This window comes from Schistocerca nitens, chromosome 6, assembly GCF_023898315.1.
Source record: "Schistocerca nitens isolate TAMUIC-IGC-003100 chromosome 6, iqSchNite1.1, whole genome shotgun sequence".
Classification (NCBI taxonomy): domain Eukaryota; kingdom Metazoa; phylum Arthropoda; class Insecta; order Orthoptera; family Acrididae; genus Schistocerca; species Schistocerca nitens.
The window spans coordinates 711,442,447-711,470,236 of NC_064619.1; the positions used below are offsets into that span (position 1 = coordinate 711,442,447).

General features: G+C 43.2%; 1 protein-coding gene across 1 annotated transcript in view; it reads right to left on the minus strand.

Annotated features, from left to right (window-relative positions):
- LOC126262829 (putative phosphatidate phosphatase) overlaps positions 1 to 27,790 on the minus strand; it is a 418,821-nt gene that overhangs the window by 370,248 nt on the left and 20,783 nt on the right. The window lies entirely within an intron of this gene.

A 27,790-nucleotide genomic window follows, 5' to 3' on the forward strand; every position in this document is an offset into this window, starting at 1 on the left:
CTTAACTTCTGAGGTCATTAGTCCCCTAGAACTTAGAACTACTTCAACCTAACTAACCTAAGGACATCACACACATCCATGCCCGAGGCAGGATTCGAAACTGCGACCGTAGCGGTCGCGCGGTTCCAGACTGTAGCGCCTAGAACCGCTCGGCCACCCCGGCCGGCGGAGTCATTGTCAGTGATGCACTCAGAGCGAATTGATTCTGGCCTGGGTCAACTCGACAGTCTCTCAACAGTGTTCAGCCATTCAGAGGGCCGGCAGGGGTGGCCGAGCGGTTCTAGGCGCTACAGTCTGGAACCGCGCGACCGCTATCCTGCCTCGGGCATGAATGTGTGTGATGTCCTTAGGTTAGTTAGGTTTAAGTAGTTCTAAGTTCTAGGGGACTGATGACCTCAGAAGTTAAGTCCCATAGTTCTCAGAGCCATTTGAACCATTTGAACCATTCAGAGACACTAGTGGGGCTCTGAAGGAGACCGCGGCAATGAGATCGAAAAGTCGGGTATTGAAGAATTACGATTAGGGATATAACTCAGGAGATTTTACCGTGACAACGGAAACGAAAACCTGCTAACTTGCATGAATTTGGCCTTCTATGCCTTCTCGCGTAATACGTGTTCTCATCACATACTTTTTTCAAATACATTGTTTCGTTACAACATACACTCCAAAAAAAGCACGAAGGAATTGTCCGAAGGAGACGGACATCGATAGATGCGACGTACGTGTAAAGACAAACAAGTGATAACAGTTTCAGAGAAATTCGGTATTTGTTCAAGAGAAACAGCTTCACAAATTGAGCATGTCAATAACGCGTTGATCCACCTCTGGCCCTTATGCAAGCAGTTACTCGGCTTGACATTGATTGATGGAATTGTAGAATGCCCTCCTGAGGCATATCGTGCCAAATTCCCTCCCGACCTGGTTGGAAGGTCCTGCCCATTATGCTACAAACGTTGTCAATTCGGGAGAAATCCAGTGACCTTGCTGCCCAAGGTAAGGTATGGCAAGCTCGAAGACAAGCAGTAGAAACTCACCGTGTGTGGCAGGACATTCTCTTGCTGAAATGTAAGTTCAGGATGGCTTGCCATGAAGGGCAACAAAATGAGTTGTAGAATACCGTCGACGTACCAATGTGCTGTAAGGGTACCGCGTATGGCAACCAATCGGGTCCTACTATGAAATGGCACCCCCCAGACCATCACTCTTGGTTGTTGGTCAGTATGGCGGATGACATTCAGTTTGGTATCCCACCACTGTCTTGGGCGTCTTCAAATACGTCTTCGCTGGTCTTGGGGGTTCAGTTGGGAGTGGGACTCATCACTGAAGACAGATCTACTCGAGTCTGGAGACGCCCCGACAGCGGTGAGGTACGGACCTGACGGTAGCCAGCCATACGGCCCGATAGCCGAGAGCTATAATCAGTGGTGACCCTTCTTTTCATAGCAGCATCCCTTTGGCTGCCGTATGAGGTACCCTTACGGCCAGTTTTGTCGCCATTCATGGCAAGCCATCTGGGATTACATTTAGCAAGATAACGCCCGGAGAGAGTTTCTATTGCTTCACTTCGTGCTTACCGAACCATAGCTTCTTCAGCAGGCTCACCGCATCTCTCCCCAGTTGAGAATGTTTGGTGCATTATGGGCAGGTCCCTCCAACCAGCTCGGGAGACTGATAATATAACGCGGCAATTGGACAGAATTTGCCATATGCAACAATTCTATTAATCAATGGCAAACCGAATAGCAGCTTGCATAAGGGCCAGAGTTGGACCAGTGCTTTATTGAACGGGACAGTTTGTGAAGCTCTTTCTCCTGAATAAATTATCCATCTTTTTAAAAAATGGAATCATTTGTTTGTCTGTATATGTACGCCACATCTACCGATATCCTTTCCATTTGGTTAATTACTTCGTGGTGCGTGTTTTTTCTTCTTTTTTTTCTCTTGGTACATTCATTAGCTTCAAGTAACTAACTGTTTGTTATTTGGTGTTTTTCCAAGAACACCATCCTCAGTTTTGTATCATTACCTATCTCTCATCCTATGCAATAGCGCTAGTATTAGCCTAAAAATTGAGATACATTTCTTTTTACCATATACTTTTCAGAAAGTGGAACGTGGATAGAGAGAAAAGCGGAAATGAAGAAACTGAGGGCTCTGAATGTTAACAATTAACTGGGGGTGATCACGTGCTAGACAAAGAGGCATTAGGGAGTATGAGGAGGGAAGACGTCCGTGAGAAACTTTTATAATGAGACAGGATTGTTTGATGTTACCTACGTTGAATGAATGGAGAGCTGAGAAAACAGTGGACAGAAAATGTTGTACGGGGCAACAAAATCTGTAAAGTATCTCATGTCACTGTTTAACACATATGAAGAGATTAAAAACATGTAAAATCATATGAAGTCAGTCGAAAGCCGACAACGCTTCACCAAATGCTTGGAATCACTCGTTTCCCATGGCATTTAATGTACGTCCATGTAGTGTTTTTGCGCATAATGTCATCTGCACCAAAAGTTTGTGAGCCGTCGTTGCATACTTCATTTTAACTGTGCTAGCTTCATTCGCATCATTTAAATTGGCCAAAGTGATGCGATGTGTTCAAGTTAAAAAATATTAGTTTATGTCCGTGGACGTATACACACTCACACAACACGATAGCCGTAAGTGGCTTCATTCAAGGATGTGTATTCGGCGGTTTCCGGCTTCTGAGGGCGTTTGGATGTACATAAGTTACGTCATGCCAAAATGTAATTTTCCATGTACAACAACGTCACGTAAATACAAAGTGCCTGTGTACTAAGTTCTCCATACATCCTGTCTCTGGTGACGCGTTACGTGGCCGAGATAACAAGCGACTAGAAAAGGCTTCTGCCTATTTATCTGGTGAGTCAGTAAGATGTGGCATAACAGACGATGTGACTGTTCTCACTTGCAAGACAGCAAGCACGCCATTCAGCCTTGCGCCGCGTAATGGCACATCTCTGCCCGTTAGCCATGAGTATTCGGTGAAACATTCAAGTTTAAAGGACAGCACTTTAAACACCTTCGCTTCTTCAATTCACTACAGTCTTCATCTAATTTTATAAACATAAGAAACAACAATTTAATGCTACTAAATGTTCTCTCTTTAACCTCATCAAATTCTGTCATACGACTCCCGTTTGTACTTTTTGGTTTATTTGCTTTCAGATAATGCAAAGCAATTTTCTTCTTATTCGCTGTTTAATACAGATTTTTAAGAAAACTTTTCTTACAGTAGGTTGAACGTAATTATTAAAGAGCGAGAAAGAAACTATTTCAATAAAGAAGAGACAGTGAAACATCAAAAAATAGAGTATTTAAATTGTAGCGTAAGTTAATTAATAATTTTATTCAAGGAGCTGAAAACTGGGTAAAGAGCGCTGGTTTTAAAGCTTTGTTGGTCGAGAAACAGAATTTCAGTAGTAGAATGATAGGTAGTACTTCCTAGGTGGTGCATTTTGTTTTGTTAAATCTAAAATCAAAATAGTTACATTAACTTTTATGTGATAACTAAATGTTTTTTTGGTTTTCTGTAATGATGACATCAGACAGTTGTGTTAACCTATTAAAAACCATTTTTCCTGAAAATTTTGTTCTGAACTGCGATTATTTACTAAGCGAAAACCTGATAATTTAAAAACGACTGAATTGATGAACTCAACAACAAATCAAATGGCTCCGAGCGGTATGGGACTTAACTATCTGAGGTCATCAGTCCCCTAGAACTTAGAACTACTTAAACCTAACTGACCTAAGGACAGCACACACATCCATGCCCGAGGCAGGATTCGAGCCTGCGACAGTAGCGATCACGCGGTTCCAGACTGAAGCGCCTAGAACCGCTCGGCCACACCAGCCGGCGAACTCAACAACGGAAAAACACCAAGAAATCAGGGTAAAATTCAATCCGATAATGAGAATGGATAAAGCCTCGTCTTAGAGCAGCTTCTCGGTGAAGTTCATGATTGAAAATCAAGGCGTTGCCTCTTGGCATGGAAGTCGTTCAAATGTCTCTTTTTGCAGAGCAGTCACACAAGCATATTTCCCACGACATCATTCAGTTAGTTCAAAGGAAACGCCGAGGTTTTAGCGCGAATCTCCATTTGAAAAGAAATCTCTTCTCTCCAGATTGAATCAGTCTAGAGCGGGTATTATGGAACTGTTCCCAGCTGGTGACTTAACGACGTCGGCTAAGGAAAAATTACTTTGGTGCACGATTCTGGTAACCGCTGCGACAACAGCATGAGTTTGATAAAGAAAGAACGAGGTGTATGGCGTTCTTGGAAGGGAGATGCAGATGGGTAAGTTCAGTCTCCAATACGAAAGGGTTTTCTTCTCCCATGGACAACAATTTCACTCCATCTAATGAGCGAGAGTTGTGTGTCAGGGCCCATTTCACATTTGTCCGGCAACCACCTAAACCACGGCTGAGCATGGCTTGCCCAACTTCACGCAGGCTGCGTGTAGACCGAGGCTCAACCTGTCTCGCCTTTTCTCGTTCCTTCCCTGAAGTACTCGGTACAGGACAAAATTTCATTTAGTACTGGATTGCGGCGTTGTCGATCGGCACAACTCTTTAGATCGGCAGAATCGTGGTGTCAGTGCTATTTGCCCTTGGCTGCAAGTTCCTGGTATGAAGGACATTGACAGATTCAGTGGATATCTGCACAAAAAAAGGCAAACTAGCAATCTTCACAAGCTTTTAGAAAGACAGGGATCAGAGTCCTCAGTATGCAATATGCAGTGGCAAACTGAGAGATACTGCAAATTTGCTACGAAACGATATTACAATACGATACAGAAGCAACTGAAGAGAATGTAGATGAAGATGAAATAGGAGATATGATACAGCGTGAAGAGTTTGACAGAGCACTGAAAGACCTAACTCGAAACACGTCTCCGGGAATAGACAATACTCCATTAGAAATACTGACAGCCTTGGGAGAGCCAGGCCTCACAAAACTCTACAATCTAATGAGCAAGATGTATGAGACAGGCGAAATACCCTCCGACTTCAAGAAGAATATAATAATTCCAATCCCAAAGAAAGCAGGTGTTAACAGATGTAAAAATTACCGAACAATCAGTTTAATAAGCCACAGCTGCAAAATACTAACACGAATTCTTTACAGACGAATGGAAAAACTGGTAGAAGTCGATCTCGGGGAAGTTTAGTTTGGATTCCGTAGAAATGTTGCAACACGTGAGACAATACTGACCCTACGACTTATCTTAGAAAATAGATTAAGGAAAGGCAAACCTACGTTTCTAGCATTTGTAGAATTAGAGAAAGCTTTTGACAACGTTGACTGGAATACTCTCTTTCAAGTTCTGAAGGTGGCAGGGGTAAAATACAGGGAACGAAACGCTATTTACAATTTGTACAGATACCAGATGGCAGTTATAAGAGTCGAGGGGTATGAAAGGGAAGCAGTGGTTGGGAAGGGAGTGAGACAGGGTTGTAGCCTATCCCTGATGTTATTTAATCTGTATATTGAGCAAGCAATAAAGGAAACAAAATAAAAGTTCGGAGTAGGAATTAAAATCCATGGAGAAGAAATAAAAACTTTGAGGTTCGCCGATGACATTGTAATTTTATCAGAGTCAGCAATGGGCCTGGAAGAGCAGCTGAACGGAATGGACAGTGTGTTGAGAGGAGGATATAAGATCAACATCAACAAATGTAAAACGAGGATAATGGAATCTAGCCGAATTAAATCGGGTGAGGCTGCGGGAATTAGATTAGGAAATGAGACGTTTAAAGTAGTAAATGAGTTTTGCTATTTTGGGAGCAAAATAACTGATGATGGTCGAAGTAGAGACGATATAAAATGTAGACTAGCAATGGCAAGGAAAGCGTTTCTGAAGAAGAGAAATTTGCTAACATGGAGTATAGATTTAAGCGACAGAAAGTCGTTTCTGAAAGTATTTGTATGGAGTGTAGCCTTGTAAGGAAGTGAAACGTGGACGATAAATAGTTTAGACAAGAAGAGAATAGAAGCTTTCGAAATGTGGTGCTACAGAAGAATGCTGAAGATTAGATGGGTAGATCACATAACTAATTATGAAGTATTGAATAGAATTGGGGAGAAGAGGAGTTTGTAGCACAACTTGACAAAAAGAAGGGACCGGTTAGTAGGACATGTTCTGAGGATCAAGGGATCACAAATTTAGCATTGGAGGGCAGCGTGGAGGGTAAAAATCTTAGAGTGAGACCAAGAGCAGATTCAGAAGGATGTAGGTAGCAGTAAGTACTGGGAGATGAGGAAGCTTGCACAGGATAGAGTAGCATGGAGAGCTGCATCAAACCAGTCTCTGGACTGAAGACCACAACAACAACAACAGAAGGAATTTAAAGATTTAGTTTACAATTAAAAAGCAAATCATTGCAGCAGTTGCTAGACGGAATTCATTGTTCACAACAAGAAGAAGCACGTTGTGCTAAATTTGGAAGTATGCAGCACATGAAGAAATTGGTGGAACGAGTATTAAAATTTCTGAAGTCGCAGGAATTATTCCACTGTTAGTTGCAACAGTTTCAGACATAATCGAACGAACACTATGGAGACTTTACATATTACTGCAAAGTACGTTGGTTTAGTGAAGAGGCTTGCCTGAATCGATTTTTCGAATTAAATTTGGGTAATGTTGAATTTCTGAATAAAAACGAGTGCATAAACGAAAATTAGAACGTCCGGAATGGATTGATTTAATGTGGATGCAATTAAACAGAAAATCATATCATAGAAGAGACACATTTTGACTCACAAAGTCCAGTTCCATAAGGTCACTCCCAAAAAATGGTTCAAATGGCTCTGAGCACGATGGGACTTAACTCGTGCGTCCTTTATAGACACACCTCTGTAGGCTGCGTATAGCGCCGCAAACTATCGGAGCTTCACAAAACTGTAGGGACAGAAGCGGGAATATTCAACGTTGTCCCAAAACAAATTCCTGGTTTTTTCAACCGAAATTGACCTGGAAAAATCATGTCTTGCTTTACTTATCAAATACCTCTCGAAGAAGTAATCTCGGGTGTACCCCAGGAAAGTGTGTTGGGTCCCCTGTTGCTCCTGCTGTGTATTAACCATCTTGCAGAAAATATTAAGGGGAAACTCAGACTTCTGGCAGATGATGCAGTTATGTTCAAGGAAATACAGTATGAACGAGATACTCAGTCAGACCTTGATAAGATTTCAAAGTGGTGCAATGACCGGCAACTTGCTTGAAACGTTCAGAAATGTAAAATTGTGTGCTTCACAAAAAGAAAAAAACACACTATCCTACGAACATAACATCAGTGAGTCCCAATTGAATTCTGTAAACTCATACAAATAACTTGGTGTAACACGTAGTAGGGGCGTGAAATGGATCAATCACATAGACTGAGTTATGGGGAAACCAGGTAGCAGACTTTAGTGGTAGAATAGTAGGGAAATAGAATCAATCTACAAAGAGGACTGCTTAAAAATGATTCGTACGACCCATCCTAGGAAAGTGTTCAAATGTGTGGGATCGCAAACAAAAAGGGCTAGCAGTGGCATTGAACGTGTACAGCTTGAATGGTCTCAGGTTTGTTTGACCCGTGGAAGTGTCAAAGAGATGGTGAAAGAACTGAACTGGCAGACTCTTGAAGAAAGACGGAAAGTGCCCTGAGTAGATCTGCTACGAAACTTTCGGGAACCGACTACAAATGATGACTCTAGGAATATACGGAGACGTACGACAACGCCCTACACACCGCTTCCGTAATGATCGCCAGGCAAAGATTAATTAATTACAGCACGCAGAGAAGCACTTAAACAATCATTTTTCTCGCACTCGCTACGTGAATGGAATAGGAAGAAATCCCAATAACTGGTACAGTGGGATGTATCCTCAGCCATGCATTTCACGGTGATTCGCAGAGTATAACTATAGACGTAGATGTGGAAATAGCAAGAAAGACAGGACAGGGCAGGGATAGCTGTTGACTCTTCATTATGTTATCGTCACACAATACGAACATGACACCACAGCCGCGCACGGGATAGCCGCGCGATCTAGGGCGCAATCCCACGCCTCGAGCGGCTCCCCCCATTCGTCAGAAGCCCGGGTCCTCCCTCGGGCATGGGTGTGTGTGTGTGTTGTGCTTGGCGTAAGTCAGTTTAAGTAGTGTGTAAACCTAGAGACCGATGACCTCAGCAGTTTGGTCCCACAGGAACTTACCACAAATTTCCAAAAATGATCCCACAGTAGAGACACATCCATTATAGTAAAAAAAAAATGGTTCAAATGGCACTGAGCACTATGGGACTCAACTTCTGAGGTCATTAGTCCCCTAGAACTTAGAACTAGTTAAACCTAACTAACCTAAGGACATCACAAACATCCATGCCCGAGGCAGGATTCGAACCTGCGACCGTAGCGGTCTTGCGGTTCCAGGCTCCTGCGCCTTTAACCGCACGGCCACTTCGGCCGGCCCATTATAGTCACTTACACTCAAAAGATACAATTATATCATTTATGGTCACGATGTCTATGTTTATACAGTGTCTGTATCTTCAAAATACAGTGATTTCAGACATGCACGTGCGGGGATTACGAATTGTGCGAGCTTAAGGGTTGTGACTGCGTGACATATGGAGACGTGCTCGACTAGGTGAAGTGGTTAACACGACCGCTCGCGATAAGCGGTAAATCCAGGTTCGAATCCCGATCCGGTACAAATTTTGATATATCGCACACAGTTGGTCCTTGCATAGTTGCAGAATGCGAGTTTGTTTCGTAACGCTTACCATAGCTGTAATCGTCAGTGACAATGTCTGTCCCTTCAGTTATGGATGAATATTCGAAGGACATTGTATTGTGAAGAAACAGACACTGTACGGACACAGACATTATAACCTTCTGTGGTATATCCATGACTCGACGAGCTAAAACGACGATGTTGTTGTTGTGGTCTTCAGTCCTGAGACTGGATTGATGCAGCTCTCCATGCTACTCTATCCTGTGCAAGCTTCTTCATCTCCCCGTACCTACTGCAACCTACATCCTTCTGAATCTGCTTAGTGTCTTCATCTCTTGGTCTCCCTCTACGATTTTTACCCTCCACGCTGCCCTCCAATACTACCATGAATTGGTGATCCCTTAATGCCCCAGAACATGTCCTAGCAACCGATCCCTTCTTCTAGTCAATTTGTGCCACAAACTCCTCTTCTCCCCAATTCTATGCAATACCTCCTCATTAGTTATGTGATTTACCCACCTAATCTTCAGCATTCTTCTGTAGCACCACATTTCGAAAGCTTCTATTCTCTTCTTGTCCAAACTATTTATCCTCTATGTTTCACTTCCATACATGGCTACATTACATACAAATACTTTCAGAAACGACTTCCTGACACTTAAATCTATACTCGATGTTATCAAATTTCTCTTCTTTTGAAACTCTCGTAATATTTCTCTCCCTGTGCGGGAATTATGAATTGTGTGAGCTTAAGGGTTGTCACTACGTTATACAGAGGGGTCCAAAAAATGTATCCACTGTTTAAAAGTCCATAACGTGCATACTAATTGACGGAGTTGTCTCATTTTTGGTGACAGTGTAGCTTAAACTCCTACTTAAAGATATCGCTGTAGATGTTCGAAATGGTCACCATTAACATCCACACACAAACGATGCCGCCCAACTGCAGCACGAACTACTGACTGCAACGTGTTCAGTGGGATATTTGCACATGAATGTACGATGGATTCTCGAAGTTCATCCAATGTGCGTGGCTTTTGTAAATAAACGACGTTCTTTAGTGTTCCCCACAGGTAAAAGTCCACAGGTGTTAGGTCTGGGGAACGTGGTGGATACTCCACAGCACCTCTACGGCCTATCCATTTTCCTGGTAGATTTTCGTCGAGATACGCCCTAACACGATTTTGGTAGTGGGCTGGGGCACCATCCTGTTGAAAGTAAACTCTTCCGTCTCCGTACAAGTCTCGGATGGCAGGTAAAATGGATGTCTGAAGCTTCTGAAGGTACACCTCACCGGTAACTGTGCCGTCAAAGAAGAATGACCCAATCAGGCCCCGGTTAGACAACCCACACCACACATTTACTCCTGGCAAATTCACGGCTTTGTCTACATTGACGTTCGGGTTTTCGGCGGCCCAGCTGATGCAATTGTGGCGATTTACTGTACCATTGAGTTTGAACTGTGCCTCATCAGACCACGCAATCATCTCTGCAAACTCTTCATCGTTGCGCACCATGTTAGTAAACCACTCGCAGTACTCCATTCTACGATCTGGGTCGTCCTCCTTCATTGCGCGTAGCAATTGTGGGATGTAGCACTTCCGCTTTGCTGTCTTCAAAATTCGCCGAACACTTGAGCGACTCACTCCAATTTCACGGGCACAATGTCTCTCAGACCTCTGTGGTGAGCGAATGAATTTTTGTAACACACGACGGGAGTGGACTTGGTACTGTTACAGGTCGTCCAGATCGTTGTTTGTGTACATCTTTAACACAGCCTTCGGCTTCAAATTTGTCTCGAATGCGACGAATTGTTAAACGTGTCGGTGTGTCTGTTTGATACTAATTTTGCCATTGCCGTTGAACCTCATTGATTTTTTCGTACTTAAAACATCACATCAAAACTGACTTCCTTTCATCGAATGTAAGCCTTGCACAAGCCATGTTTACTCGAGTAACTACGTGCAACTAAGAACAAAACACTGACTAACTGGCGACTGTCATTTGACAAAAAAAGAAAAAAAACGCAATACAACGCTTGTTTGGCGATTGCCGGAACTACAAACTATTACACTACCAAAGACGAGACAACTCCGTCAATTAGTATGCCACTTATGGACTTTTAAACAGTGGATACATTTTTTGGACCCCTCTGTATATTGAAGTTTGGATGGATCTGGAGACGAAGCGGTTAAGGCGATCGCTCACTGGAAATCCGGGTTCGAGTCCCCGTGCGGCACATATTTTCATGTCTCGCAAACAGCTGACGTCAGTACATTGAAGCAGACCATGAATCAGTTTCGTAAAGATACACTTACGCCCATTTCACACTTGTCCGGCAGCCGTATCTGTAGCCACCGTGCATACGGCCCTGATATGGGAATTCATGCGGCGGATATCCGAGATACGCGGCTCGTGCGTTGCCGTCCAGACGGCGCGCGGCAGTTCTGGAGCCACCGGGCACTCCAGCTGCAGAGGATGGCTGCCGTGCAGTTGAGCCCGTGACGTAAAGGGGTGGCACCGGCTTGGTAAACACTGACGTCATCACATCTTCCAGGCACGGCACGTCACGGAAGTGTCCGAGGCACCAACGGCGTGTGCATCGGGTCGTTCGTTCTACTGTTATTTGCCTTTCTTTTGTTTTCGTAACTTCTTCTCGGAGGCCTCCGCATGGTTTTGGATATAGACGAGCTATTAATTAATTTCGTGTTAACATTCGACAGTTTTATGGAATAAAATTCTAAACAATTGCAAGGACAGGATCCATACAAAAAATGCGTGGATCGATGTATTCAAGGGACTGAGTGGGTCATTTCAAAACATGAATGCCACGGAAAGAAACTTATATGGTACGTAAGCAGTTCAACCACTTGAATATATTTTATTGTGCCATTTAAATTGTGTTACCACCACGTAATGTTGTCTGAGTGAGGGGCGGTGGGGGGGTGGGGGGGGGGGAAGGAGGAGAAACTGCGAACGCGCCGTATTTAAATGGCTGCATAAGACTTTTATATTTCACGTTTCTCAACAATATATACCACAAACAAAACAAATGTTCAAATTATTTAACTACTTCTGGCACCTTGAAGACATAATATAATTTTTTACCTAGTACAAACTGTCGGCATACCCGGACAGACACAGACAATTTTAAAGATTTTCGCACTTAGGCTGCCACGTAATCGTCCCTTATTTACTTTGATAATCGAAAAAAGATCTTTAATGCAAACATGTCGATCGAAATATCGTAGCATTTTCGCAACCTCGTTGTAGAGTCGTGGAAGCTCTACCTGCGGGAAGCAATGTAGGCACACTGAGCCGTTTTAACGCAAAAGGACTCGTCATTAAACCGTGTATTACCTTGCAGGTAAATCATTTACATCTGTACATGCAAAGGGTGCTTTCAACTGGAAAGGAAAACGGCCTCGAAAACAGTTCGAAAACATATGTAAGATCGACAGTAACCTCAAAACGTTTAGGAAACTATCCTTGTAATTCTTTCAAGGCCACAACGAGTCCTTCAAACATCGCGTTTTCTTCAACGGGAGTGACCTTGCCGGCCGTTGTGGCCGAGCGGTTCTAGGCGCGTCAGTCCAGAACCCCGCTGCTGCTACGGTCGCAGGTTCGAATCCTGCCTAGGGCATGGATGTGTCTCCTGTCCTTAGGTTAGTTAGGTTTAAGTAGTTCTAAGTCTAGGGGACTGATGACCTCAGATGTTAAGTCTGTTCCCTTTCCTATTCCAGTCGCGTATGGTTCGCGGAAAGAACGACTGCCGGAAAGCCCACGTGCGCGCTCGAATCTCTCTAATTTTACATTCGTGATCTCCTGGGGAGGTATAACTAGGGGGAAGCAATATATTTGATACCTCTTCCAGAAAAGCACCCTCTCGAAACCTGGACAGCAAGCTACACCGCGATGCAGAGCGCCTCCCTTGCAGAGTCTGCCACTTGAGTTTGCTAAACATCTGCGTAACGCTATCACGCTTACCAAATAACCCTGTGACGAAACGCGCCGCTCTTCTTTGGATCTTCTCTATCTCCTCCGTCAACCCGACCTGGTACGGATCCCACACTGATGAGAAATACTCAAGTATAGGTCGAACGAGTGTTTTGTAAACCACCTCCTTTGTTGATGGACTACATTCTCTAAGCACTCTCCCAATGAATCTCAACCTGCTACCCGCCTTACCAACAATTAATTTTATATGATCATTCCACTTCAAATCGTTCCGTACGCATACTCCCAGATATTTTACAGAAGTAACTGCTACCAGTGTTTGTTCCACTATCATATAATCATACAATGAAGGATCCTTCTTTCTATGTATTCGCAGTACATTACATTTGTCTATGTTAAGGGTCAGTTGTCACTCCCTGCACCAAGTGCGTATCCACTGCAGATCTTCCTACATTTCGCTGCAATTTTCTAATGCTGCAACTTCTCTGTGTACTACAGCATCATCCGCGAAAAGCCTCATGGAACTTCCGACACTATCTACTAGGTCATTTATATATATTGTGAAAAGCAATGGTCCCATAATACTCCCCTGCAGTACGGGCCCTCACAGTAAGGTGGAGTTAGGTTGTCACTCTGAACGGAGTTTATATTGAAACATTTGGTTTTGCACCCGAAAATGTGGGAAATAATATGGTGTATTGGAATCCTGAATAAAACCAACCTGCTTTCGGAGAAAAAAAGGGGCTACATTACTTATGAAAAGCTCCTCGTACCTCTGTCGATGACTCGCCATCCAGGATAACTTCCTGTATTCTCCATAAAAAGATATCCACAGTTCAGTGACAAACTGCCTCTGATATCCCATACGATCGTACTTCAATAAACGTATCTGTGGCAGAGCATAAAATGCTCTTCGGAAATAGAGAAAATAGTGCATCTATCTGACTGCCTTGTTTCGCGTCTTTCAGAATGCCATGCGACAAAAGTGTGAGGTGTGTTTCACATGACCTATGATTTTGGAATGCATGCTGGTTGGCATGGAGAAGGTCGTTCTGGTCGAGAAATCTCATCACGTTTGAACTCTGAATATGTTCTAAGTTCCTACAACGAACGGATGTGAAGGATATTGGACGGTAGTTTTTTTTTTTTTTGATCACTTTTGCTACATTTTTTGTAGACAGGTGTGATCTGGGCTTTCTTCCAGCTACTGGGGACAGTTTTCTGCTGGAGGGATCTACGAGAGAATTATAGTTAACAGAATCGGGTGTAGAATTCAATAGGGATTCCATCGGTCCTGGGCCTTGGTTCAATTTTAATATTTCACCTGTTTCTCAACGCCACTGACATTAATATCTATTTCATTCAGCTTTTCATTGGTGCGAAAATTAAACTGCGGCAATTGTCTTGGGTTTTTCTTTGTGAAGGAACATTTAATAACAGAGTTGAGCATTTCAGCTTTTGCTTTGATGTATTCAGTTCGATTTGCATTCACGAGGGACTGGGCACTAACTTTGGCGCCACTGACCACGTTTACATACGATCGGAATTTCCTTGGTTTTTGTGAAAGATCATTTGACAATATTCTGCTAAAGTGTCAGTGAAGGGTTCACGCATTGCTCTTTTGACAGCAAAACTCATTTCATTCAGCATTTCTCCATCTATAGATCTATGTTTTATTTTGTACCTGTTAAGCAATAGTTTCTTTACACTGACTGTATATGATGGAGGATCTCTCCCATCATAAACTGTTCTACTGGGTACATATATATCGTCAGCTATTCTTTTAAACTTCAGTCGTAGTTGCTCGACATGCTACTGTCCTAAGCTAAAACTTTCAAGTTCAGATGGTTCAAATGGCTCTGAGCACTATGGGACTCAACTGCTGAGGTCATTAGTCCCCTAGAACTTAGAACTAGTTAAACCTAACTAACCTAAGGACATCACAAACATCCATGCTCGAGGCAGGATTCGAACCTGCGACCGTAGCGGTCTTGCGGTTCCAGACTGCAGCGCCTTTAACCGCACGGCCACTTCGGCCGGCCCTTTCAAGTTCCTCATTGAGGTATGACACTACTGCTTGTCTGACTAGTTTGTTGCTGAACAAATACATCTTTCTGCGTGTTTTAGTTGCTCTTTGTAATTTGGTATTCATTGTTGTTATAACTGCCTCAGGGTCAGTGTTACCAGTCTGGATGTGGACATCCTGAAGAGTACAGGTCTGTTTGCTGCCATTAGACCTATTATAGAGGCTGGTCAGAAACAGTATGCAAAGCTCGTAAGGGTGCTGCGTGACTAATTTCAATGAAAAAACTCGGAAACGGCGCAACGTATCGAATTGTTTTCTTAACAGTTATTTCCCGGCACAGCCTCATCTGCAACAACCTTACAAGTTTTTCAGACCGTTTCTGACCACCACGAGTCGGTTTCTGATTTATCTGTGTACGTAATTTTCAGAGAAGGATGTCTTGTCACGCCCCTAGTTAACAAAACTGAAATTATTCTAATCAGTTGTTGCATTATTTAAGTCGCGTCAAATGATTACAGTATGATTAGGACACTTTTGTACAAGCGAACTGACTGAGGTTTTTTCTAAAGATTTTGATCACATCAGCAGGTGAGTCTGGTGGTCGATAGAACTGTTTACGAGCTCTCAGTAAACTTTGGGGTAAATGTGCTATTACTTTACAGTCTGTGCGGTTCATTCGCGCACTTGGGAAGCCTATATGCCTTTCGCTCATTCACACACAGATCTGTCAGTGATGGCTTGAGAATTACTCAAGAAAATAAATGTCCCGCAACGGATAACGTCTTTGAATGCAAGTAATTTACATGAGTGGCATGGGAGGGACTCCCCAAATTAGCATCTTGCCCAGTGTAAAAAAATTAATATATTTGGAAGGCCCTAGACTATTCTCGTAATTACTAGAGCTCAAAAACCTTGTAATTAAAGCAGTTTCAAAGACGAATAAGCGCTGGTATTGGCGGGTGTATGAACTATTGTAGTGCATTTCATCTATATTTCTATTTTATTATAATTTATAGATAATCCTTCTTTCTTAGCACGAGACAAAGTCCACACCAAAGGATGTCTAATTGACATTATACTGTGCGCCATCGAGGGACAATCGAACGGCAGTCTTGTCTGGAAAGTCCGCAGTCACATTTGTGGGGGGGGGGGGGAGGGGGGGATAATTAGTTCCATTCGCACATGCTACAAAGATGCAAGAAACTACTATTGCTGGTCTATGTATACAAACTGCGCTCTGATGAGGTTGAGAGAGAATTAACGAGTGCTTTGCGGATACCTGTTGGCTGCACCAAGTTTCCATCACATACAGGAATATAATTTTAAACACTGATTAATTTGTTCTACAATAGCATATATTTACTTATCTGCCGTCACCCCAGTTGCCAAAAACGCATACATACGCTACAGTCATTCTGCCGGTATTGGCGTGCATGATGGATGTGCGCCAAAAATCCTATCACTCCACAGCTTACAAAATCTAAGGTATTTGACCTACACAGCCCGCGCGCTATCGTTGGATTCTGGACAAAAAGATCCGATAACTTATCTTGTTTAAAATGAATATGCATTAAATTCAGTAACAAGTGATGATATGATGCCACCTCCTGGGTTGATTACGAGGGCGCATAAATTTCACAATATTTACTATTTCAAACTGTTTAAGGCGCGTCAGTGAGCTTAGTGAATGAGTGACTCGGTACATACTTCAGATAAAACTATTTAATACAGATTCCAAGACCATAGTTCCCAGAAAGAATTCTCATCAGAATCTGGATTAAATGAGCGAATAATTTGGATTAAATGAAGGGATAATTTGGGCTCTACGATCACTTGATAAATTTAGTGAAGTTAACAACAGGAATACTATTCGTAGGGCCACCTGAGCTAGTGCAATTCCCGGCATTCTAGCTCCAGCAGCATGAATAAAGCCAAATTTAGAGCTGCACTCCCTCGCGAAATTTACGCCAATATAGATAGCAAAATGGATCCAACATAACTGCACTTCATCACGAAACAGTTGTGTGTAATTACTTTAGAAAATGATTCAGATTCGCCGGCCGGGGTGGCCGAGCGGTTATAGGTGCTACAGTCTGGAACCGTGCGACCGCTACGGTTGCAGGTTCGAATCCTGCCTCGGGCATGGATGTGTGTGGTGGTTCTAAGTTCTAGGGGACTGATGACCTCAGAAGTTAAGTCCCATAGTGCTCAGAGCCATTTGAACAATATTTTGATTCTGATTCCGAATTACAAACGCTCTATTCAATTGCGTATAACGGAGCTTGCCAATAGCGTGCGTTATGCACCAAGACCAGGGTCCTAGTGCCGCCCGTATCTTCACCTGCCTAAACTTCATGGGAAGGAGAGAGAAAAAGCAGTGTCTACCACTACCTGCACTTTACACGAGGGCAGGTGACCCTTCTCTACCTCAAAGCAACCTCTCTAGGTCTCCCTTAAAATTAAAAGAAGTTACCCAAAGCCTACGGTGGTACAGTATTCTCTGGCTCAAGTGGAGCATGCTTGAAACATAGTTGCAAACTTGGTTATTCAGTTCGCCCTCACACAGGAGGAAGTGTAAGGAAAGATTATGGACTGAATTGGGCAAAGAAATAAAGATACATGTGAACATTTTCCTGCAACATTGGCTGGGCGATCAAGTTGTAGCCATAAAATTTTTTAAAAATTTTAAAAGCAGGTAATTGCTGGCAACAAATAGTCGCACAAATTGCACACCAACACCGTAAAAGTGGGACGCATTGTTCTCTTTCAGGAGAGTGAAACCAGGAGCTAGAACATAGCACCAAGGGGGTCGCCGAGCTCAAGGTCCCAATCCGACATAAGGACGACCGTCGAAAGTGTCACATGCCTTCACTCCACGTGACACTGCTTCGGAGCTGGGAATTTTACCGAGGACGTCAGCATAAAGTCTGGTGGTCAGGAATCGTGCACCATTATCTCTTCTCATCTTACCTTCCAAATACTGGCTGCGAACGTTATCTCCAACAGCGAGGTTTGAACCATTTACCTCCGAGGCGAACACCAGGGTTCTATTAGCAGCCTCGGGTACGGAGGCGGTATCCGAATAACAATAAAAGAGCACTTTCCTGCTATGAAGCTTCCGTGAGTTGCTCATGTACTGGTCAATGTATTCCCCACAGAGATGGAATTTAAGCTTTTCCATGCCTGTTCCAAGTTGGATTATCTTCTTTTATCAGTTATACAGGATGTTCATAAAGCCCAAATGTCATTTAAAAAAATCGGACAAGTGCGAGTAGAATCGCGCTCTGAGGATTGCACATAAACTGTGTTATATAGACGACGATAATAGTTTCGTACTGCTCAATGGTCTGATGCAAGGCTTTTCCATTGGACGCTACCTCGGCGACTTGCGTGTCCCTAACCGACAAGTTGTCCAACTGGGGAAACGGGCCTACAACTTTACGTGAAATCCGAACCACGCATTATTTCTGGCGACTCCACATCGTTGAGAGGTAAAGGCTAGGTTAAAACGAAGACTGAAAATCTGTGTCCCGACCGACATTCGATCTCGCGACCTCTTGGTTTCCAGCCACGTGCAAGACCACCCGACCCAATGTGTTTACAGATACTTCACGTGTAGATTTTGATGACTTAGTTTACCAATATCAACGTAAGTGATATATTTTTGCTTGCATTTACGTGGAACCTTAAATTATTTTCACCATTAAGAGGCGGTAGACCTTAGAACTTGACATAAATTTCAATTTGATACCTCCATTCATTCCTGAGAGAAAGAGGTCTCTACAGATGGACGTAACATTCGATTGCATTGAGCCATGCGCTGGGACCATCACGATCCATTTGCCTCACAGGAGATGTGGCAATTTAGCACATCCAGCACCTTCAAACATCAATGTGAGCGTGCACCGTCATGCTTGAAGTTGGTGGACGTCTGTTTGAGGCACAAGGTAACGTCCACTTTGAGAAAGATCTTTGATACTACTTGTCTCTTTAAAACCTTTGAACCATCTCATTATGCTTGTTCTCCCGATTCTGCCCTCCCATACTGACGCCGTTAATTCCGCAGTACCGTTGTCATAAGTTTAGATTTTTTATACCAGGTAACACATTGCGCCTTCTCCGGATATGTCGTCATTCTAATGCCAAGTCCACTCTACAACAAAGAACAAAGGAAAAGCACTTTGAGAGCTGCTGAACGCTTTACAATGAACCACGATGCTCTGTCTCTAGTAGTTTCCTAGAAATGACTTTTTTGGAGTGGTAACGGGACTTTACGGACACCCTGTATATTGTAGGATCGACACAAGATTCATGTAAGATCGTCCGCTCAGTAATCCATACTGTTCCTCAGTTATCGTGGCTAATTGCTCCGAGTCCATTGTTTGAGATTATGGCATTTCCTTCCTTCGAGCAGCCGATTTCATTTCGCCTGCAGTGTCCTTCCTGCCCGTCTCTGTCAGGAGGTGTAGGGGGGTAACAATTTGCTGCAGATGGGAGCTACTGATTTACTCGATCCATCAAAATACTCCCGGAACTTGGGGAAACAGCTCGCTGCGACAACACTGGAAATGAAGCAACTAGTCAAAGAGAGACGTGGATCGCAGAACGGCAACTCATACAGTATAAAGGCGGAAGTTACGGTAAAATTAACCCGCCCTACCGGACACTGAGTTCTGGCAGGAGGAACATGAATACTCCAGAAGATTCAAGAACACTACAACACACCTCACGTTCTACCACGGTTCCTAAAGGAAAGCCGGCCGGAGTGGCCGTGCGGTTCTAGGCGCTACAGTCTGGAACCGAGCGACCGCTACGGTCGCAGGTTCGAATCCTGCCTCGGGCATGGATGTGTGTGATGTCCTTAGATTAGTTAGGTTTAATTAGTTATAAGTTCTAGGCGACTGACGAACTCAGAAGTTAAGTCGCATAGTGCTCAGAGCCATTTTGCTAAAGGAAATAACTACATCATGCTGATCTGGTGTCGTCACCATAATGGCATTGCACCAGAGAAGAGGATCACACAATAAAATATTTCGGGCTATTGCGCTGTGGATGAATGAGTTTTTTCGAGAAAACCAACAGGGTGTGTTAGCAACAGGCGTTAGCAACAGGCGTTAGCAACAGGCATTAGCAACAGGCAACCATTTAGTCGGTAACGGGCCATGGAGTCACTCGGACATTCAACTTTCATAGAAGCTAACGAACACCCCCCTCCCCCCTCCTCCACCACCAATACCCGAAGGTGACGTTTGCAGATGGGGGGACGAAAGTTGGAGTTCTCCAAGATATTCATTCGACCACGGTACAGTAGCCCTAAATATTTTAATAAGCGTGATATTTACGCTCTTAGAATTTTACATTGCACAAACAAGAAGATGACAACTATGTCTTCTTTGGCTATCCGAACAGATACTGAACCACAAGTCAACTGCACCAACGTACGTTCAACTTGGGCTATCCTACAGCCGACTTCTGTAATCGTGTTGTTATGTCTAAAAGTCTTCCCAAGTATATGGCGTATTATATTCATTATTAAATTAAATGTTAATCACCTCTTAATGTAACATAAGGTGGTCGGTACTGTAAATGTGTGCATTTGCATTATGTGTTTTAGTTGTAGTATTTGTATGCTGATGGTCGTATGAATTTGTTATATTGCTAGAGAAGGCCGAAATGCACGCTATAAGCTCACGCAGGATGGCGTGAGGTCTGAAACAAGATACGTAATGAATGGACCGATGACCGTAGCAGTCTGGTCCCTTTGATCCCCCCCCACGTAATGAATGCCATAAAGAAAAGTACGTAGCTTCTGGAATACTTAACTTTAACTTTAATCCATCATTTGTATACATCGTTCTTGATGAGACATGCTTCATACGATAACTATCAATTGCTATGGCGCATTGCTAGGTCGTAGCCATTGACTTAGCTGAAGGCTATTCTAACTATCTGCTCTGCAAATGAGCGAGGCTTCGTCAGTGTGCATCGCTAGCTAAGTCGTCCGTACAACTGGGGCGAGTGCTAGTCCGTCTCTCGAGACCTGCCGTGTGGTGGCGCTCGGTCTGCGATCACTGACAGTGGCGACACGCGGGTCCGACATGTACTAATGGACCGCGGCCGATTTAAAGCTACCACTTAGCAAGTGTGGTGTCTGGCGGTGACACCACAGAATTAGTACTCAAAAACAGAGCGTGCGATTGTGGTGCCAAATTTTCTTCAGTTTCAAACAAACCTGTTGCAAGAATTAATGTTCAGCGATCGTCAAGACGTATCTATTTCATCAACATCGCCATCGTCATCATCATCATCATCATCACCATCATCAATTATTGCGTTAACGAGCCTTTAAGAGGAGCAGGACGTCAAAAATTTGAGTAAAATTGATTTTCAAAAATGTCCTGTTTTGTAGCGCACATATTTCTGAATAGTTTGATGTATGAAACATATATATTTGAGAGATTATGAGGCACGTTATTTGGTCTTAAGTATACCAAGATGCAGCGCCACACCCCTTTGCACAGCATTCTACTGTCATACATAAGTATATTTCGCTCTGTAGAATTCGAATGTTTATATTTGCGCCAGAGATTGTCATACGTGAAACAAAGGACAATTGATAATTTCTCTGCTGCTATCGACGTGCATTGCTTTGATCACTGATTTTGTTTGCTCTCTGTCTTGAAAGGCTTGCGGCGTGGTGTTGAGAGTTTCGAAACGATTTTCATTTGACTGTGTTGTTTTGTGTTCGTTTGTGGCATATTATCGCACAAGATGCCTAGAATTCATTGCTTCAACCGTAAACAATATCACCAGGGCAACAGATACACAGTAAAGGGTGCTACAACATAGGTTACACCAGTGGCTCAAGACTGAAAACACTCAGGGCCGGAAACAAAACAAACGTCAGTTGCTGGCGGTGAAGAATATCATCACAGGAATTTTCTACCAACTGCTGTAATGGAAGCCATCAAACCTACATTCAGGGGTACCCAAAACCCAAATGAAAGTTTTAACCAACGTGTCTGGGAAAGATTGCCAAAAACCACCTTTGTGGAAAGAAATGCACTTGCTATTGGTGTTTATGATGCAGTTTCACGTTTTAATTATGGTGTGCAAAGCAGGAATATGTTTTAGAGAAAATGGGAATTAAGCCCGGAGTGTACTACAAGGTACATCACTGCATGCGATAGACAGAGAGCGTGCAGTGAAAGCAGATAAATTATTTTTGGAGGTGATAAAATCAAGAAGACTGTATCATAGGAATGTAAAAAGGAAGAAAACTGATTTAGAAAATGAAAAAGAACCTGCTTATGGTGGTGGACAGTTCTGAAAGAATGCCAAATACAAGTAAGTACTCTAACGGCCCTTTTTCCGCAAAACACAAATTTCTGTACTTAGGTACATGTAATATCTAAAATAAATATCCTGTTACTTTCAAACTTGGTATGCTTATTAAACACAAAATCCTTAATGCAAAACGCTAGAATTTTCCAAATCTATTAAATACTGTGATAAAAATTGAGATAATTAACTACAAAATTTGAGTTTTTGCTAAACATGAAGTTTAAAATGTAACAGCTCATTCATTTTTCATAAATTCAATAAATTGTAGAGTTTGAAACATCTGTAAGTATAGTTTGTATGCAGCGCAAATTTCATCTTAGAATCTCTCTCTTACTTATGAAGAAAAGTGTATCTATAGCAACAAATGCAGCCACTAGCAAGTGAAAAAAATGATGAAAGTTCACATGTTAAAAAAATTCATTTTGTTGTGTTTTTGAACTTCCACTGCTATGAGTGTGAATCCTGAATCCTTCCTAGTCATACTGACCAAGTTTTATGAATTTATTTGTAAAAAATGGAAGTCAGCCAGTTAGTCACAACATTGGATATCTAGTGCAGATGGTAGTTCGTCGATGCCAGTCCCTATCTTCATCTTCCAACGCTGTTGGCTCCACTTGTTTAAGGATTGTTGGTACTCGACACTTTCATCACGTAGTTGGTCGTCCCTTGGCAGTTTTCCAACAGGGTGAGAAAGGAAGACACTATTAGGGAGGGATCCATGAGCTGGAAAGATGAGGCTAAATCGCTGTAGCGTCTTCTGCCCTAATAGTCGACCAATGCGTGGCTTTCCAAGCCGCTGAAATAGGTCTTCTTTCCCATTTACCTTCCATGGTGTTCTACAAGGGCCCACAGCTCTTTCGAAGTGCCTTTTTCTAGAAGGCACAGATTGCTTCTTCAGTTGTTACTAACGTCGCCCAGCTTTCACAACCGAATAAAAGTCCCGGCCGTGTTAGTGTCATGTACAGCTGAATCTTAATCTTCTATGATATTAAATATGACTTGAACAAACTGTTCAGCCTAAAGAACATGCGATTAACGTTCATTATTCGTTGATTCAGTTCTTTCATCCTTTCATTTATATCTGTAATAATTTAAATCCTCGGAGTCGGACCTGACCTTGAAACTGTCGCCACACCTGTAATCAGAAAGTTGTTTCGCTACTGCGCCACATGATCTGGTAGCATAATGTCGTGGAAGATATGACTCAATGTCATCTTGTATAATCTGATTTCCCCTAAGAACAATGGCAGTGTGATTGTACTGCTGACTACTGACACAGTGTTTGTGTCAGCTGACAAGCTATCACTCAAACGTATCTGCGTTCATATCCTATGTAATACCACGTGATGTTTCGTGTCAAGCATGTGAGAAACTTCATTTCTCTGTTCTCATCGGAGACGACAGCGACCGTACACGAAAACTGAAAACACTTAATGCGAAGAGTGTTGCCAGGAACTTTAATCAATCTCTACAGAAAACCACAGAAAGAGAGCGGACTTAGAAATATGCACGTACTTATGTACTACCGGAAGTAACGTTTTCACCAAGAAGTGGTGTCTCAAATCAGCCAGAAGTTGCTACAACAACTCAGTGCAGTTCACAGTGGGTTCATACCTCACAAGGCGTCTTGTATATAGAGGAAAGTCAATAACCGGTCCGTCTTTTTTCCATTTGTACCAACCAGCAAATCAGTTGTAATTAATTTTATTTTTTTTTATTTTACACGTCTAGTTCCGTAGGACCAAATTGAAGAGAAAATCTCCAAGGTCACGGAACGCGTCAGTACATGAAATTACAACAGAAAAGTAGTAATAGATAAAATAAAATGTTTATGAAGACTAAAAATACGACAAGCTATATAAGTTTATACACACACAATCAACATCGAAACACAGGAATTAGCTTGCTTTTTCAAGGAACTCCTCAACAGGACAGAAGGAATCACCGACGACGAAACTCTTCAGTTTAGATTTGAAATCGCATGCATTACTGCTACGATTTTTCAATTCTTTTGGTAGCTTATTGGAAATGCATGCAGCAGAATACTGTATGCCTTTCTGCACAAGAGTCAAGGAGCTGGGATCCAAATGCAGATTGGATTTCTGCCTAGTATTAACTGAATGAAAGCTGCTGATTCTTGGGAGTATTATGTGGTGACACAATGAGGAATATATATATATATATATATATATATATATATATATATATATATATATTGAGAAGCAGATGTCAGAATACCCAGACTAATGAACAGCGAACCGCCCGTTTCGGAGCCAAAAATACCCTATGAGAACGGGAAGAGTTACCCCAAACTGTAATACCAAACGAATAAACAAAGTAGACTGCTTTTCGTGTCGAACTATCAGTTACTTCAGATGATGTTCTAATAATAAAAATGGCAGCATTAAGTCTTTGGACAAGATCCTGAACATGGGCTTTCCACGACAGTTTACTACCTATCTGAACACCTAGAAACTTGAACTGTACAGTCTCACTAGTCAATGCTCATTCCTTGTAATTAGAACGTCAAGTTTTGTTGAACTGTGTGTTAGAAAATGTGAAAACTGTGATTTAGCGATAGTTTATTTTCTACAAGCCATGAACACATGTCTTGAGCTGCACTATTTGAAACAGTAACGATGTTGCAGACTGTATCTTTTACTACCAAGCTAGTGTTATCACTGAACAGAAATATTTTAAAATCACTTTTAGTACTAGAAGGCATATCATTTACATAAAAGGAGCCGCGCGGAGTGGCCGCGCGGTTTGAGGAGCCATGTTACGGATTGCGCGACCCATCCCGCCGGAGGTTCGACTCCTCCCTCGCGCATGGGAGTGTGTATTGATTGTTCTTAGCATAAGTTTGTTGAACTAGTGTGTAATAGGGACCGAAGACCTCAGCAGTTTCGTTCCTTAGGAATTCACACATTTGGACATTCGAACATAAATAGGGAACAGGAGTGGCCCCGGCACTGATCCCTGGAGGCACCCTCCATTTAGCTTGGACCCCTCATCATAGCCATTCGCAACACTGTGGATAATAATCTTTTGCTGCCTGTTCTTAAATTAAGAGCTGAACCAACTGAGAGCTGTTCCCGTATTCCATAATGGTCCAACTTCTGGAGCAATATTTTGTGATCAACACAATCAAACGCGTTAGTTAAATAAAAAAATGCCTAGCGTTCAAAACTTTTTGTTTAATCCATCCAGCACCTTACATGGAAAAAAGAATGTAGCGTTTCCAGCTGTTAAACCTCTTCTAAAACCAAACTGTACATTTGCCAGCAAATTATACGAAATGAAATGATCAGTTATCCTTACATACACAGCCTTTTCAAGAACTTTCGCAAACACTGATGACATATAAATAGGTTTAAAATCGTCTACATTAGCCATTTTTGCCTTTTTATAAAGCGGCTTTACTGCTGAGTACTTTAATCGCTCAGGAAACTGACCATCTCTAAAGGAAAAATTACTTAGGAACAGGGCTAACATGTGCAATATAGCACTTCAATATTCTTCTAAATACTCCATCACATCCATAACAGTCCCTAGTCTCCAGTAATTTAATTATTGACTCAATCTCCCCCTTATCAGTATCAAGGAGGAGTATTTCACCTATCAGTCTCGGAAAGCCATTTCCCAAGAGAGTTATATGATTTCCTGCAGAAACTATCAGAAAGTGACTGTTAAAAATTGTACATATATCTGACTTAACAAGAGCAGAAAATTTTTGTTACGTAACGACTTTATATCCTCGATCTTATACTGCTGATCAGACACATCCTTCACTACCGACCATGTGGTTTTAATTTTATCCTGTGAATTACTTGTTCTATTTGCGCACCGCATACTCTTTACATTCCTAAGGACATTTTTAAGCACCTTGCAGTACTGTTTGTAATGGGCTACTTCAGCTCGATTGTGACTACTATCAACATTTTATATGCTTCCCACTTCATTCTACATGAAATACTTATCCCTCTAGTCGCCCATCCAAGCTGCGTTTTGCTCATAGTGCCCTCTTTTGAACTTTCTAGCGGAAATCAGTTTTCAAAGAGCATGAGAAATATGTTACGGAAAGCATTATACACTCCTGCAAATTGAAATAAGAACACCGTGAATTCATTGTCCCAGGAAGGGGAAACTTTATTGACACATTCCTGGGGTCAGATACATCACATGATCACTCTGACAGAACCACAGGCACATAGACACAGGCAACAGAGCATGGACAATGTCGGCGCTAGTACAGTGTATATCCACCTTTCGCAGCAATGCAGGCTGCTATTCTCCCATGGAGACGATCGTAGAGATGCTGGATGTAGTCCTGTGGAACGGCTTGCCATGCCATTTCCACCTGGCGCCTCAGTTGGACCAGCGTTCGTGCTGGACGTGCAGACCGCGTGAGACGACGCTTCATCCAGTCCCAAACATGCTCAATGGGGGACAGATCCGGAGATCTTGCTGGCCAGGGTAGTTGACTTACACCTTCTAGAGCACGTTGGGTGGCACGGGATACATGCGGACGTGCATTGTCCTGTTGGAACAGCAAGTTCCCTTGCCGGTCTAGGAATGGTAGAACGATGGGTTCGATGACGGTTTGGATGTCCCGTGCACTATTCAGTGTCCCCTCGACGATCACCAGTGGTGTACGGCCAGTGTAGGAGATCGCTCCCCACACCATGATGCCGGGTGTTGGCCCCGTGTGCCTCGGTCGTATGCAGTCCTGATTGTGGCGCTCACCTGCACGGCGCCAAACACGCATACGACCATCATTGGCACCAAGGCAGAAGTGACTCTCATCGCTGAAGACGACACGTCTCCATTCGTCCCTCCATTCACGCCTGTCGCGACACCACTGGAGGCGGGCTGCACGATGTTGGGGCGTGAGCGGAAGACGGCCTAACGATGTGCGGGACCGTAGCCCAGCTTCATGGAGACGGTTGCGAATGGTCCTCGCCGATACCCCAGGAGCAACAGTGTCCCTAATTTGCTGGGAAGTGGCGGTGCGGTCCCCTACGGCACTGCGTAGGATCCTACGGTCTTGGCGTGCATCCGTGCGTCGCTGCGGTCCGGTCCCAGGTCGACGGGCACGTGCACCTTCCGCCGACCACTGGCGACAACATCGATGTACTGTGGAGACCTCACGCCCCACGTGTTGAGCAATTCGGCGGTACGTCCACCCGGCCTCCCGCATGCTCACTATACGCCCTCGCTCAAAGTCCGTCAACTGCACATACGGTTCACGTCCACGCTGTCGCGGCATGCTACCAGTGTTAAAGACTGCGATGGAGCTCCGTATGCCACGGCAAACTGGCTGACACTGACGGCGGCGGTGCACAAATGCTGCGCAGCTAGCGCCATTCGACGGCCAACACCGCGGTTCCTGGTGTGTCCGCTGTGCCGTGCGTGTGATCATTGCTTGTACAGCCCTCTCGCAGTGTCCGGAGCAAGTATGGTGGGTCTGACACACCGGTGTCAATGTGTTCTTTTTTCCATTTCCAGGAGTGTATTTGTCATCTATGTTATCAATACTACAAACACCCTGCCACTCTTATTCCTTAACGAGATTTAAAAAAACTCTATTGCCGTTCGATTAGCTTTCCTACATATTTTGTAATTATATACAACACGCATTTGAGTAAAGAAAACCATTTAATGTTTGTCCATAGTAGTCTGAAAGGCCATTACCATTTTATTAACGG